The sequence below is a fragment of the Falco peregrinus genome, chromosome 6, assembly GCF_023634155.1.
Source record: "Falco peregrinus isolate bFalPer1 chromosome 6, bFalPer1.pri, whole genome shotgun sequence".
Taxonomy (NCBI): domain Eukaryota; kingdom Metazoa; phylum Chordata; class Aves; order Falconiformes; family Falconidae; genus Falco; species Falco peregrinus.
Window position 1 is genome coordinate 29,902,256 of NC_073726.1, and position 12,722 is coordinate 29,914,977.

General features: G+C 38.5%; 1 long non-coding RNA gene across 4 annotated transcripts in view; it reads right to left on the reverse strand.

Annotated features, from left to right (window-relative positions):
• The window catches only part of LOC106112105 (uncharacterized), a 131,733-nt gene that overhangs the window by 67,005 nt on the left and 52,006 nt on the right, over nt 1-12,722 (reverse strand). For 3 of the 4 annotated variants that reach the window (XR_008747755.1, XR_008747758.1, XR_008747757.1), the window contains exon 3: nt 811-860. This is a non-coding gene — a long non-coding RNA (uncharacterized LOC106112105). Of the gene's footprint in view, nt 1-810; nt 861-4,110; nt 4,171-12,722 lie in introns of all 4 variants that reach the window. The other variant, XR_008747756.1, reaches the window with a different exon arrangement.

The following is a 12,722-nucleotide window of genomic DNA, read 5'->3' on the forward strand; positions in this document are numbered from 1 at the left end:
TGTTAGCTGGTGTGCAACCAAATTCAGAATAAACTTAGGTTTTGTTATTAAAATTGCAATGTAGATGTTATCACATAGCACATGCTTTATTCAAGACAGTTAAAAGCATCCAGCTTTAACATGTGCCATTGACTACTACAAGTGAATCAGAAATACGATCTGTAAGGCTTCCTATCTAGAATACCGTTGAAAAACATTCTGCTTTTTTGACCAAAATGGAAAAAACTCCTGCACTAAACCATAAGCATATACAGTACTCTCAAGTAAATGGCTTTAATATATTCAAAAATACTAAATTGGAAATACAGCAGCCTTAAAGTAAGGTTAAAGCTTTTTTTTTTTTTTTTTTTTTTTTTTAATACACCAACTGATATTACAGAGAATACTAACAACCTTTGGAACCTAAAATCCATTTCCAGACCTTTTGTGTTCCTGAAGGTTGATCGGTTCTTCAAATTTTATCAGAAACAGTCTAAGAACAGACAAAGGCTTCTCCTACAAACCTCTCCTCTCCCCATCCCTGGAACATCACTGCTAACAGCAGTAATAATGCCATTATGTGACATAATCTTGAACTACTTTATGCCTTGACACAGTGATGAGAAAGGGAGAGAAATGAACTACCCTAATACAACTCACCCTGAACCACATGGCTTGAAACCAGGTAACTCAAACAGCTCTACAAACTGCATACACTACATTCACAGCCAAAGTAGTGAGGAAAACCAACTGCCTTTTTAATTAAATGGATGTCTTACAGAACTAGCATATAGTCTTATTGAAGAGGAAAATGATCATTCTTTGACTTACTTTTTGGACTGTCCTGGTTTGCAAGTACAACTCAGTTACTGTTTCTTCTTCTGCAATAAAAAGACAAGACAAATTCTGTTAAAGAAAAAGTATTTGCTTGAAGTTAAGTATCTCATTATATTGTTAATTAATGCTTGAAGCTTACTGTTTGCTTTTAGTCAGGACTGGAAAAATATTGCCATCATTCATTTCTGTTTCTCTGAGTTTGACTGCCAGAATATTTCTGTTACATGAAACTGCTCTATCAAGATGAACTCGGGAGACTGCCTCATGATTTAAGCTTAACACTGAAGAGCCAGAAATAAATTCCAAATGCTATTGCAGAGTTTACCAGAGAAATTCCTTATAGCCATAGAGAAAATGAAGACATGTAAAGAAGGACTTCATTGCTCAAAGATAGCTATGGAGCATCTTGTTAGGCTGTGATGGTTCATTGCTGGTCTCCAGCACCTACTTCAGAAAGGCGATGACTTTCCCTTGCTCTCGGGTCATATCTGCTAGCCCTAAGTTTCAGGCACCCTAAGACACTTCAATGGGTGTTGCATAGGAATGGGTTGGCCATTATGTCCTGCTCTGTGCTTTGGATTCAAATCTGTAAAGACAAAGGAAGCATGTCCATACCTTACCGGGAATTCCTTAGCATTTGTAAAGCATTTTGAAGATTAAAACAAGAAAAAGCATACAACCAAAAGAAAAAAACCCAAAAATCTACTAAGTAGAGTTATGGGAGTATTGTCCTTAAAAAGAATGCTCTAATGCTACATTCTCGATTTAGCCACAAAATTAGTAAACCTTTAGCAGAAACAGCAAGAAATTCCTCATTCCCTTATTATGCCAAGTAGTGACCTGGAAGTCACTCAAACCTCCGTAAAGAACTGGTATGCTCCAGATAATGGAATAATTAAGTAACAGAGGATGTACTGGAAAATGAAGTACAGAGACATCTCATCACTCAAGGTTAAGCACTGTTCTTGTTCTGCTGAGAACGGCAAATTAAAAAAAAAAAAAAAAAAAGAAAAAAAAAGCAAAAAAAGCAAAAGAGATGGGAAAAAAAAAAAAAAAAAAGAGGACACCAGGCATAAAGAACCCTGACTCTGGCTACGGTTACAGCCAGAAGGGGAAAACAAAGCAACAAGTAAATGCCAACATGGATTTGTCAACCTGCTTAACTTCCCTTTCCAACAAGTTTGAGAGTTGTGGGATACAGAGAAGGTGCATTTATTATCACAGTCACCCAAGCATGTTAGTTTTCATGCCATGTCACAGTTTTCTTCTAAAAAAATAAAAGGAAATATGGTTGTCTTAAACATGCCGCAGAATTGTATGGAAAAACATATGCAAAGAATAAAAATATTAATTGTTCACAACAGTGCCCACACATCGATCTTAGCATGTGGTATCCAACCTTTAGCACCAGGAAAAAAACCCAATGCATTCAGAAGGAAACTGAGTATCTCATTAATTCATCAGACAACTATGCATGAGAAGAAATATTTTATGAATCTTCATCAACTGAAGTTCTAAAATCTCAATACAAAACAAATACATATATTATTAGGGGGCATGGAGTCATCCAACTCTTAAAAGGGACATCATTAAACTTCAGGCTATTTAATTTAGCAAAACAACAATAGAGCTTTAAGCAGCGTGTTTTTCACTAATGACCTGGCCACTGTTGTTGTTATACTTGCCTCTAAAATGCACAGCCAATATTTGTGGTTTTAAAAAAATGACTTTTCTCAAAATGTTGTCGTGAAGGAAAAAAAAACAATCCAAAAAAAATTAAACTCAGAGTACAATCAAATATACAAAGGAAAACCACACAAGCACAGATTTCATCATACTCCTCCAGATTTTAAATAGATCAACATATTCTGGAGATGGGTGTGATTTTATGCTAGCTATGCCCCTTCAAAATTGGCAACAACATTTAATTCAGTGCCGCCTTATTCCAAATTCTGAACTGCAGTTGAAAATAGATCTCACAATGGAGTCCTACAGCTGAATATACTCTACAGGAAAATGATTTCCCTTAATTTATTCCAAATTCATTTGCATGACAGTATATTGTTAGTGTATACAAAAAAATATTTATTATTCCAACAGAAGAAAAATTCTGTAACAAACAGTTAAAGAAAGTCATAACCCACCAGTGAGATGACCTTGAAACTTAGAAGCACAAACCTGTTTTGTTTCTTTAAAAAAAAACAAAAAAACAACAAAAGTCCCCAGAGCTGTTAGTACGGCAGCTAGTAATTTGTTTAGGTACCACGTGATCTTAACAAAAAATAACACAAATATGGTTTCTCACATACCAACTATCTCCTAAAAAGAGCCACATGGACAACCTGGTGTAAACTAAAAATAAGAGATGCAACACAGATCTCCAAGAAGAACTCAAGTACTAAGAGAGGTCTTCCTACTTCCTGATTAATAACAAATACAGGGGAAAGGAAACACATGCTTTACAACTCCATCATCAACCTTGTTGTCCTGGAAACAACTGTTCTACAAGAGAAGTAGTACTTAACTATTAAAACATCTTCTGCTACCTTTTTTTTTTTTACTTCTCCCCCCTGCCCCTTCTCTGCAGTGCTCTCTATGTTTGATGAACAGCCAGTAACAAACCTTTCTCATAAAATGGCACAGAAATTGGATCTCTTGCTCTCAGAAGAAAATAGTATCGTTTCACCTGAGTATGTAGCATTTACAGGAACATCAGCTTTGCATAAAGCCTTTTGTTGTTGTTGTTAAAATGACCTAATAACTGAACCTTTCATTTTAGGAATATATAGTGCTGGTAAAAGGTAATTGCCAACTTGATAGCAGCACATTTTTCTAAGGGAGCAGAGTAAGAAATCTCAAGACTACAATCCACAGATACAAAAATGCACAGCATGCTCTGTCAGAGCAGTGCAGCCCTCACTTGTAGGTGGTAAACAGCCCCAAACATACACAAACTGGATCCCTGTACATAAAAAGGTTTGCTGTATGGCTTCCTCTCTTGACCTGACCTACCACGAATTCTTCCTTTCATTGAATTCACCCAGAAAAATGAAATCAAGGACCCAGCTCTACCCTCAATGTAATTAATATTCCCAAATACTCCATTAATGGAACTTTTACTGCTTCTCCAAACACTGTTCAGCTCTCACAGAAGTCAGCTTTAGCATCCCCCTCACCTCATTTTTCTAGAAGCTGGAAAGGTTAACTCCATCCCTGCCCACAGGACAGCTTATCCACACATACAGGACAAACACCGAGCGTGACTGACAGCCACACCATTCCACATGCTCTTACTGTTGAATGTGACCGAATTCCTTTTTTCAGCTTCGGGAAGGACTCCATACAGACTGATGCCTAGAAAAAGCAGGACAAATACTTTTGCTGAAGAATGAATATAAACCAGCAAACCTACAGAGTGAATTCAGCCTGCCTTACTCATGTACCCAAGTACCTGGGGTGAGAGTCCTCTCTTGCTACTGTATACCTCTGTGGGAGTGCAAAAAGGTCATAAACCACAAAAACATTCCTTGTTTCTGGCTTTAAGGTTAGTGTTACGTGTTTGGAAGGGAACAGAACTTTCAAACCCAGTTCTTGGCAATGTGTATCGTATTGCTGGCCACAAACAAACAAAAATAATAATAATTACAAAAAAAACCCCAACAAAACAAAAAAAACAGTCTTAAGAGCAGAACTTTGTCTCTCTTTCCCAGAAGAAAGTTCTGTACAACAAGCTGGAGTAACCCATCTGGGATCAGAAATCTTTGCAACTGCTGACTTCAGAGCAACAGCCACCTAATGCACAAACCAGGTTAGAACTGTCCTCTGGCACAAAGACCAGCGTGGCAGCAGGGCTGGTACCCATATGGTTAGGCAAGCTATCCCAGCCCCAGAAGAAAGTAGCCACATCCCAGCTGTCTGCCAGGAACACTAAGTGCACCATGCTAATCCTCTGGACTATGCTGAAGCGCTGTCTGGAAGAGTGCTGGTCAGCATACACTAAAGCCGTGCCACAGACTGTGTTACCAGTTTGAATTAGTGTCACAGTACCTGGAGCCATTCATGCCCTTCCCTTCTTAGGTCAGAATTGCTCTTTTTGAAACTGTTCACTCTGTGCTTCTACTAGAAAAGAAAACTTTCATACATATTTTAACTTTCATATGAAATAAATTAATTTCTAAAACCAGCTTTTACCTAGGAAAAACCTAGCAAGTTTGTTGCAGACTACAACCCTTCACATTTGCCTGTACATAGACCTTTTTGCTACACAGCCCCATTTGTATCAGATGCAGCAATTTGGCCCTTCCTAAATTGGTTCAACCCATTGCAATTAACATAAGCATAGTTAAACCCTTGTAAATTCTTACTTCTAAAAAGTATCAATGTTTTGAGTAAATTCTGCCTCTGATCCTCTCTCATTTAGCCTGCCCATGCATACTGTTTTCAAGTAGAATGCCAGAGTCCACATTGCTCTCAGATGGGAAAAATCACAATACACTCCATTTCCAAACAGAGCTGTTCATTACCAAAATTACTCCCCCAGCAAGTCCAAAGTGGTTTTGGTCCTTCAAAAGACCCATGATTAAATAGAATTATGCTCAGCTGTTTATTCAGCATGACATCTCATTTATTTATTATCATCACTCAGGTAAGAAGACTGCCCGCATTTTCCCTTGACTTCTTCCAGCTTCCAATGTATTTACAAGGTCTTTTCATGTTACCTGTTACTGCAAGTTACCGGTCTTTTAGTACCTTAGATTTGATATAAACTTTATTTGATATGCTGTTCTAGTAAGTCTGAATCGTGTCCCTGTTTCTGCTGTTCAACTGACTTATTTAGCGTATCAACACGGCACAGCCATCTGCTTTGTCTTTCCTTTTCTCTTGTGCTTTTATTCTAGATGTTTCGTTAACCCTCAGGTCTCCACATAACCTCTTATTCCTTTGCGTATCTGCTCAAGAGATGATACGTTTAGTGGGTAAAATTAGCTGAAACCCCATAAACTAGGATCTGGAGTTGCTACCAATAAACTACCACCACTAACAGATCTAAAAATCTCAACCTCACAATCTTGGAACAGCCCCTCTGCAAAATGCCATGGAACATTTACCCACGGAACTATCACACAATAAGGACTATGACTTCTCATCTGCACTCAGGATCCAATTCCCTCAGCAGCACTTACTGCACAGGCTCAACAATCATTACAAGTACGTGTCAGCAAGTAGGCGGTCAACATCGACAAAAGTCTGCCTTCATGCATCAAAAATTCAGGAGTTTCAAGCATCCTATCCCTCATACCACACACAATAAATTCAATGCTGGAGACAGAGAGGAGGAAGGTATTTGGAAACTCAGTACATGCATGTAAATTTAAGATTATGAAAATTGTGGTGCCTTACAGTAGCAGCAGTGTTGTATGTGTTACAAACACTGAATTATGTCAAACTATTTCCAGTAAACATGGGGTTTTTTTTCTCCTCCCAGCACTAGAAATTCCCTATATATAACATAAATCTTTATATACTGCACTTCCTAGTTTGAAACAGGACCAGGTTTACCAGCCATCTTCTAAGAGTTTTTAGACCCTCCCTCTGCTCTGCTCGGAAGTGCAGGGTATCTCAGGCTGGATAGACATTTGTTCTCCAGATTTTTTTCTCATTTCAGGCAAAAATTCCAAACCATAGCAAAGTTCTTGCATTCTGCTGCCACTGATACCAGCTGCTGCACAAGTAAAACAGAAAAAGGCTGAAGCCATGGTTTTAAAACAGCTGCTTCATTTTATCCATGATTTTTAGTTTTCATTAGAGCAGAGTATGTTAAAGGTGGGAAATTGTGGTGGTAGTTGCATTACTCTGTGCCTCAAAGTACGGCAGTAGCAACAACAGAAAAAAAAACACCTATAAAACTTGCAGGACAGTGTGAAAACATAATAATGCTATCCTACCTCTACACAAACCAAAAAAACACACAAAACAAACCCCTCCAATGATTATTTTTATTCTCAGTTGGTAACGCTACAAAATACCTAATAAAACTGATGTTAAGAACTTCTAAAACATTTACTAATTACTGGAGGCTATTTTTCATTCTACCAGTTCACTGTAATGTCCATTACCGCATGAAATCATACCATATTTTTCCAAAGAGGTATTTCCAGTGAAGTCAGTGGGGATTCAACAAAGCCAGGATCATCATATAAATAGAAATCAGAAAACAGTATTTCCATAAGAAACCACTCAGGTTTATTGGATTAACAGGCACTTATAAGTGACTCACTCTGACACAGCCTACAGTAATCTGATCTATTTGTGATAAAACCAAATTCAAAGGAAGTCTTAAATTTAGAAAATCACCTCTGTGCGTTCTAACATAGTTGCTTTTATTACATGAAATCACATTAGCTGTTCTCTCCAAAGGAGAACACAAATAAATTAAAAGCTGGATTTTAGGGGTTTTTATATACTGTGAATGCAGTATGTTCTTAGTAGTAGCTGCCACACCGAGCACAATTAGAGCAGGATAAAAGAGCCCTGAGTGGAAGTGCTGTGCAGAACACTGTAGTTTTCCTCTCCCATGATCCCGCATGCACATGCTGTGCCAAAAGAAGTAGGAAGAAAAGCCATTAAGCCACCTCACTACACTTTCCTTGGGAAAATTAAGGTAGATTGTTAGTTCTATGATGGCAATCATCATTGATTTCTTCTGCCTGTATGCTGGTTTTGATTTCCAATTTGGCATTTCTTGGGGAACTACGACTTGTCTCTAGGGGGTGTTACTAAATCTTAATATACACTTGTGGTGTTCTGGCACAGACAAGTGAAGTATCAATGCTTTACTGAAATCCTGAAGGATGCATTCACAGCTCTCACACCTCCTCTAAAACAGGGCAGCAAGCAGGGAGGCTGCGACTGGTATGTAGCTTACTTCTATAACTATTCCTTCGTAGCAATTATAGAATTTGTTCTTTGATACAAGACCTCTTAATACTGCCATAAAGAACAATGGTCTTAAATTATTATTCAATATTCCATAGGAAAAGAAAGTTGCAAATATAAGCAAAGGGGACACTGGCCAGAGTCTGGGGTCAGGCATTAGGGACTTGGAATTACACTGTTATCTTTATCACCAATTACTGTAAAGCCTGTATTCAAATACTACCTGTCTGTAAGCATATTTGAAAGCCACCTATCTTCTGGCATCCTTAAAGCACAGGCACCGATCCATACACAAAGCTGTAAATTACTGAATATACAGATGAAAACTCATTTGTAAGAATCAGTTGCACACTACTGAGGCCAACGAAAGCTTATTAAATACAGACTTCAAGGCTGAAGTAACTCTTACTTAAGCAAACTGCTGTGCAGCTCTCGCCTGTACCACCTAGTTAAGTCAAATCAAGGACAACAGTACATATGAAGTACGTCATACACAAGAGACTTTTTTATGCACACTTTTCATCATGCATACATGCCCACTCTTTAACAAATTTCCATTAATGGCTACTCTACAATCCTAAAAAGCACAATGTTACAGCCTTGGGGTAATTAAATTAGAGTTCTTTGTGTTGAAGTTAGAATCAGCACAAAACCTAGGCATGTTAACTTTCACCATAATAAATACACTCCCTCAGACAGTCCCCACACAGCAGAAGATTTAAAAAAAGTTCACCATATTTTGTGCCTCCTGTGAATTTGGGCATGACTACCTGGGGCCTTGCCCAAGGACACTGAGAATAAAGGTCAAAAAATTATCCAGTAGTCCAAAATATTGATTACATGGAACAGTTTTAATGTACTGCAGCCTATGGAGTATCAGGCAGAAAGGGATGCAGACCTTAGCATGAAGGAGCACGTAATAGATGACAATCGAAACAGCAAAGTTCAAGGGGGCAACACATGGTTCAGTCTGAAAGACAAGGTTAAGAAATCCCATTTTCTGTTGCAGTGAATTGGGTTTTGAAAACGTGACCTCCCTGTCCCTTGTGTAATTTTTCAGATTTGTTTTTTTGAGAAATTCTACCCTTCTACATTACAGTAAAATTCTATGAAAATTTTCAAATAGCTAGATTTTGTGCTAACCCTAATTTGTAATCATTCTGGCCTTGCAACCATGGTGTGAAATTTACTAAGCTAGACAGCTGGGAAGGGGTGGGTGTGAAGAGTGGGGGTGGTGTTGGTTTTTTTTATTATTATTGCACTTCTGGTGTTCAACCCTTCTACTCTACAAAAGCCATATTCAGAAGTCAGTAAGGATGAAGACACTTACAGATAACTTGGTCAGATTCTAAAAGCATCTGCACCCTCACTTGCAATGAATGAATTCATCTCCCTTCAAATTTACTTTGGTGACAAAAAAAGTATCTAACTCCAGCCCGTAGCCCCGAGTAAGATAAAAAGTTGTGCTGCTTCAAAAAAAAATAATGTTTTCTCCATTTAAGTCTCTCCATAATAACTTTTCCCCTCTTCAAAACCCTTTAAAAGACACCTACTGAGAAATGGTTTATAATGAAACCTATAAAGAAAATTCCCTGAGCTCACACTGCTATTACAGAATTAAACCTTAAGTTCTAGGAAAGGACTATCAGTTTTTCACATAAACCTGTGGAGAGTTTTGACTGAAGCCCTCAGCCCTACTGACCCATGTCTACATTTCATACTTCACTTCCTACCCCAAATCAGTCATAACAGCAAGATGATTTTGCTCTGGAGCTTTCAGATCTCAGTGAAACCCAACACTTAGCATAATCTGGGATGGTGGAACTTGGCTGTGGACTGAAAAAACAAAAACCAAACACCACCAAAACCACCACTGAGACCATCTACAGAATTTAGTCCGCTTCTACTACCTAAATGGGCACTGGGCACAGCCCTTCATCAGGCCAAAGACAAACGCATGCAGTCACATTTTATCAGTTCACCTGTTTCTGATACATGTTGGATTGCCACCGTGTAGCACGCAGATTTACACAGAATCATTTAGGTTGGAAAAGACCTTTAACAGCATCGAGGCTAAGCACTAACCCAGCACTGCCAAGCCCACCACTAAACCATGTGTCAAAGCATCACATCAACACGTCTTTGCAATACCTCCAGGGATAGTGACTCCGCCACTTCCCTGGGCAGCCTGTTCCAGTGCTTGGCCACCCTTTCCGTGAAGAAATTTCTTCACATATCCCACCTAAAACTCTCCTGGTGCAACTTGAGGCCATTTCCTCTCGTCCTATCGCTTGTCACTTGGGAGAAGAGACCACCACAGCCCACCTACAACTGTTTTGTAACACAAGTACACGAGAAAGTCAAACTTGTGCACTGTTTCTTATGCAACTATTGGGCAACTTCTGTACTTTTTTTTTTTCCCCCCCTCAAGAAGTATCTTCTACTCTTAACAATACTTTAAAGGTCACTGCCCCCCCATACATACCAAGAAACATGAAAAGCAACACTGGGCTGTTTCATGGATCATCTCTCAAGGTAAAATGTTCGAAGGCACACGTCACTGTATTTCAGCCTCTGTAGTATTTTCTTTAGACAGGTACAAGTTATCTCAGTGAGAAAAATATTATCTTCTGCGTGTCCCATTAAAAAGATTGATCTGTTCAACACCTGATGATTCACTCACCCACACGTTAGAAGTCCACACAAAAATGACTCATTCCGTCCGTAAGAATAATCACCTGGGATACCAAAGTCTCCTCATCTTTTCCAAAGCTGGTACCTGCTTTGTTACACAAAGCAAGTGGATGGCAGGGTTACCTATTACAGCATGGCTGACATGAAGGAACAATAGATACAGGACTGGGACCTGGTAATTTTATAAATAATCTAAGAATACTTGAGAGAATGTTTGTAGATAACTGAAGTATTGGCAGCAGAAACAGTAGCACTCCATCATGACCTGGTGGTTGAAGATAACTACTGATTGCAATCCTAACAAATCAAAGTCACACACATTTGAAGAAGGAACACAGGCTACTCCTTTGTGACTTGGGACACTTTCTACCCAGAAAAGGGCTCTGAAGCAACTGTACTAAATCACCCCGGTATGGACTGCCAGTGCAGGGCAAAGCTGTATGAAGGGCTTGGCTGATGACATCACCTTTCAGTGTTTATGAAACAAATCAAGCTAAAATTCAAGCTAGAACTTCATGTCCAGTTCTGATATCCACACTGCAAGGATGCAGAAGTACTGGCAAGCATTCAAAGGAAGACCTCAGAAAACAGTTGGTCCAGCAGGGACACAGACTTCATGACTCCGGGTCAAACATCTCCCTCATCCAAGGAGAAGATGAGTAGGTAACCTTGGTTTTATAGGTGTTAATTTGTCATATTCACAAAGTAAACAACCCTGAAATCCTTGGAGAGAAAAGCACAGTAAGATACTACAGCTGGAAGCCAAAGAAGCTCAAATTTGAACTAACCTGTCACTTTTTAGCAATAGTATTGTTAACTATTTATCACTATTTGGTGTGTTAGAATGCCATAAGAAAGCTCTTTAGTCCTAAGACCCACTTCCATGGAGAAATTCTCATCTTCTTGCACAGAGTCAGACTAGATTACCAGCTTGGTATAGAGACATGAATCTCAAAGTTTATTAAAAAGTAGCTATGAAATCCTAAAACTAGTATTCAAGTTAATTTTAATGTTTCATTTTATTGTTACTGCTATGTAATCCTTACTGCTGTATGCCACCTAAAAATGAACTGTGCTCTTTTGACTTGACAGAAGCATTATAAAGATGGTTCTCGCCTTGGTAGACTTACCTGGAAAAAAAACCAAGCATGGAAAATACCTACTATTTTTCTTTTGCCTCATTACTTCAAAAAGTAACATAGAAGCTAAAGACACAAAAAGAAAGAAAACACAAGACTTTAATTTAGAGGAGAAAAAGTGGTAAATTAAATTGTGTATTACTAGATTATGATGACAATTTATGTAAAAAGAGGACATTAGTTTAGCCAAAAAAGCAATTAACAGAAGTGAATAAAGACATGCTTGCTGCTTTCATGACACAGCTCCCTCTTTCCAACCCTCCTATCATCCAAACACTTTTTATTGCCATCGCTTCTGTCATATCAGAACCTCAGGTTTTGACTGAAGCTGACATAGTGCTTGGAGGAATGCAAGTGGACAGTACACACAGTTCAGTGATTCAGGAGAAGACTTTTAGAAGCACATACCCCACCTCCATGGCTGGCTGTGCCAGCGTGCACAGAGCCCATCAGTAACACCTTGCATGGAGCATACCAAGAGGAAAGTGGTTTGAACAAGTAGAACAAACATGTCCTGATAAATTAATTAACACTGTAAGAAACACCGTATGAGAGGAAGATTATATCCTTTATTTTCTTCAGTGTCAAGAAACAGATTCTGAAGTCAATCAAAATGAAAAGCAAGCACTAGTTTACATTTGACAGTTATCACAGAATGGTTTGGGCTGGAAAGGACCTTAAAAATCATCTAGTTCCAACCCCTCTATGTTTTCTATACTGAAAAATACTATTCTAGAAGATGAGCTGTGAACAGGATGTCCAACAGTATTTATTGAAGACTCACAAGTAGTTCTTCAGGAACTAATGATAGTGTCTTGTAGGTATTCAATCTTAAAAAATTATTATTTTTTATCTCATGCTAGGTCCTAAATCTTCAAAATCTCTTCTACAAAACCAGATTCAGCTTTCTCTGATACTCAAGACAGCTCAGGAGTGCAGGCCACTCCTCTGTTTTACTCACTCTGTCACTCTACTGCCCTTGCTACAGCGGTATTAAATCATACACCTCTAAAGGTGTCACTCTTCCCTACCACATACAGCAAGTCAATTTACACAGTACTGGACAAGGCACCGTAAGATTCTGTTTTACTTACTTTTAATTCTGTATTTTTTTTAAAATTAAACCGAGTAAGGCAT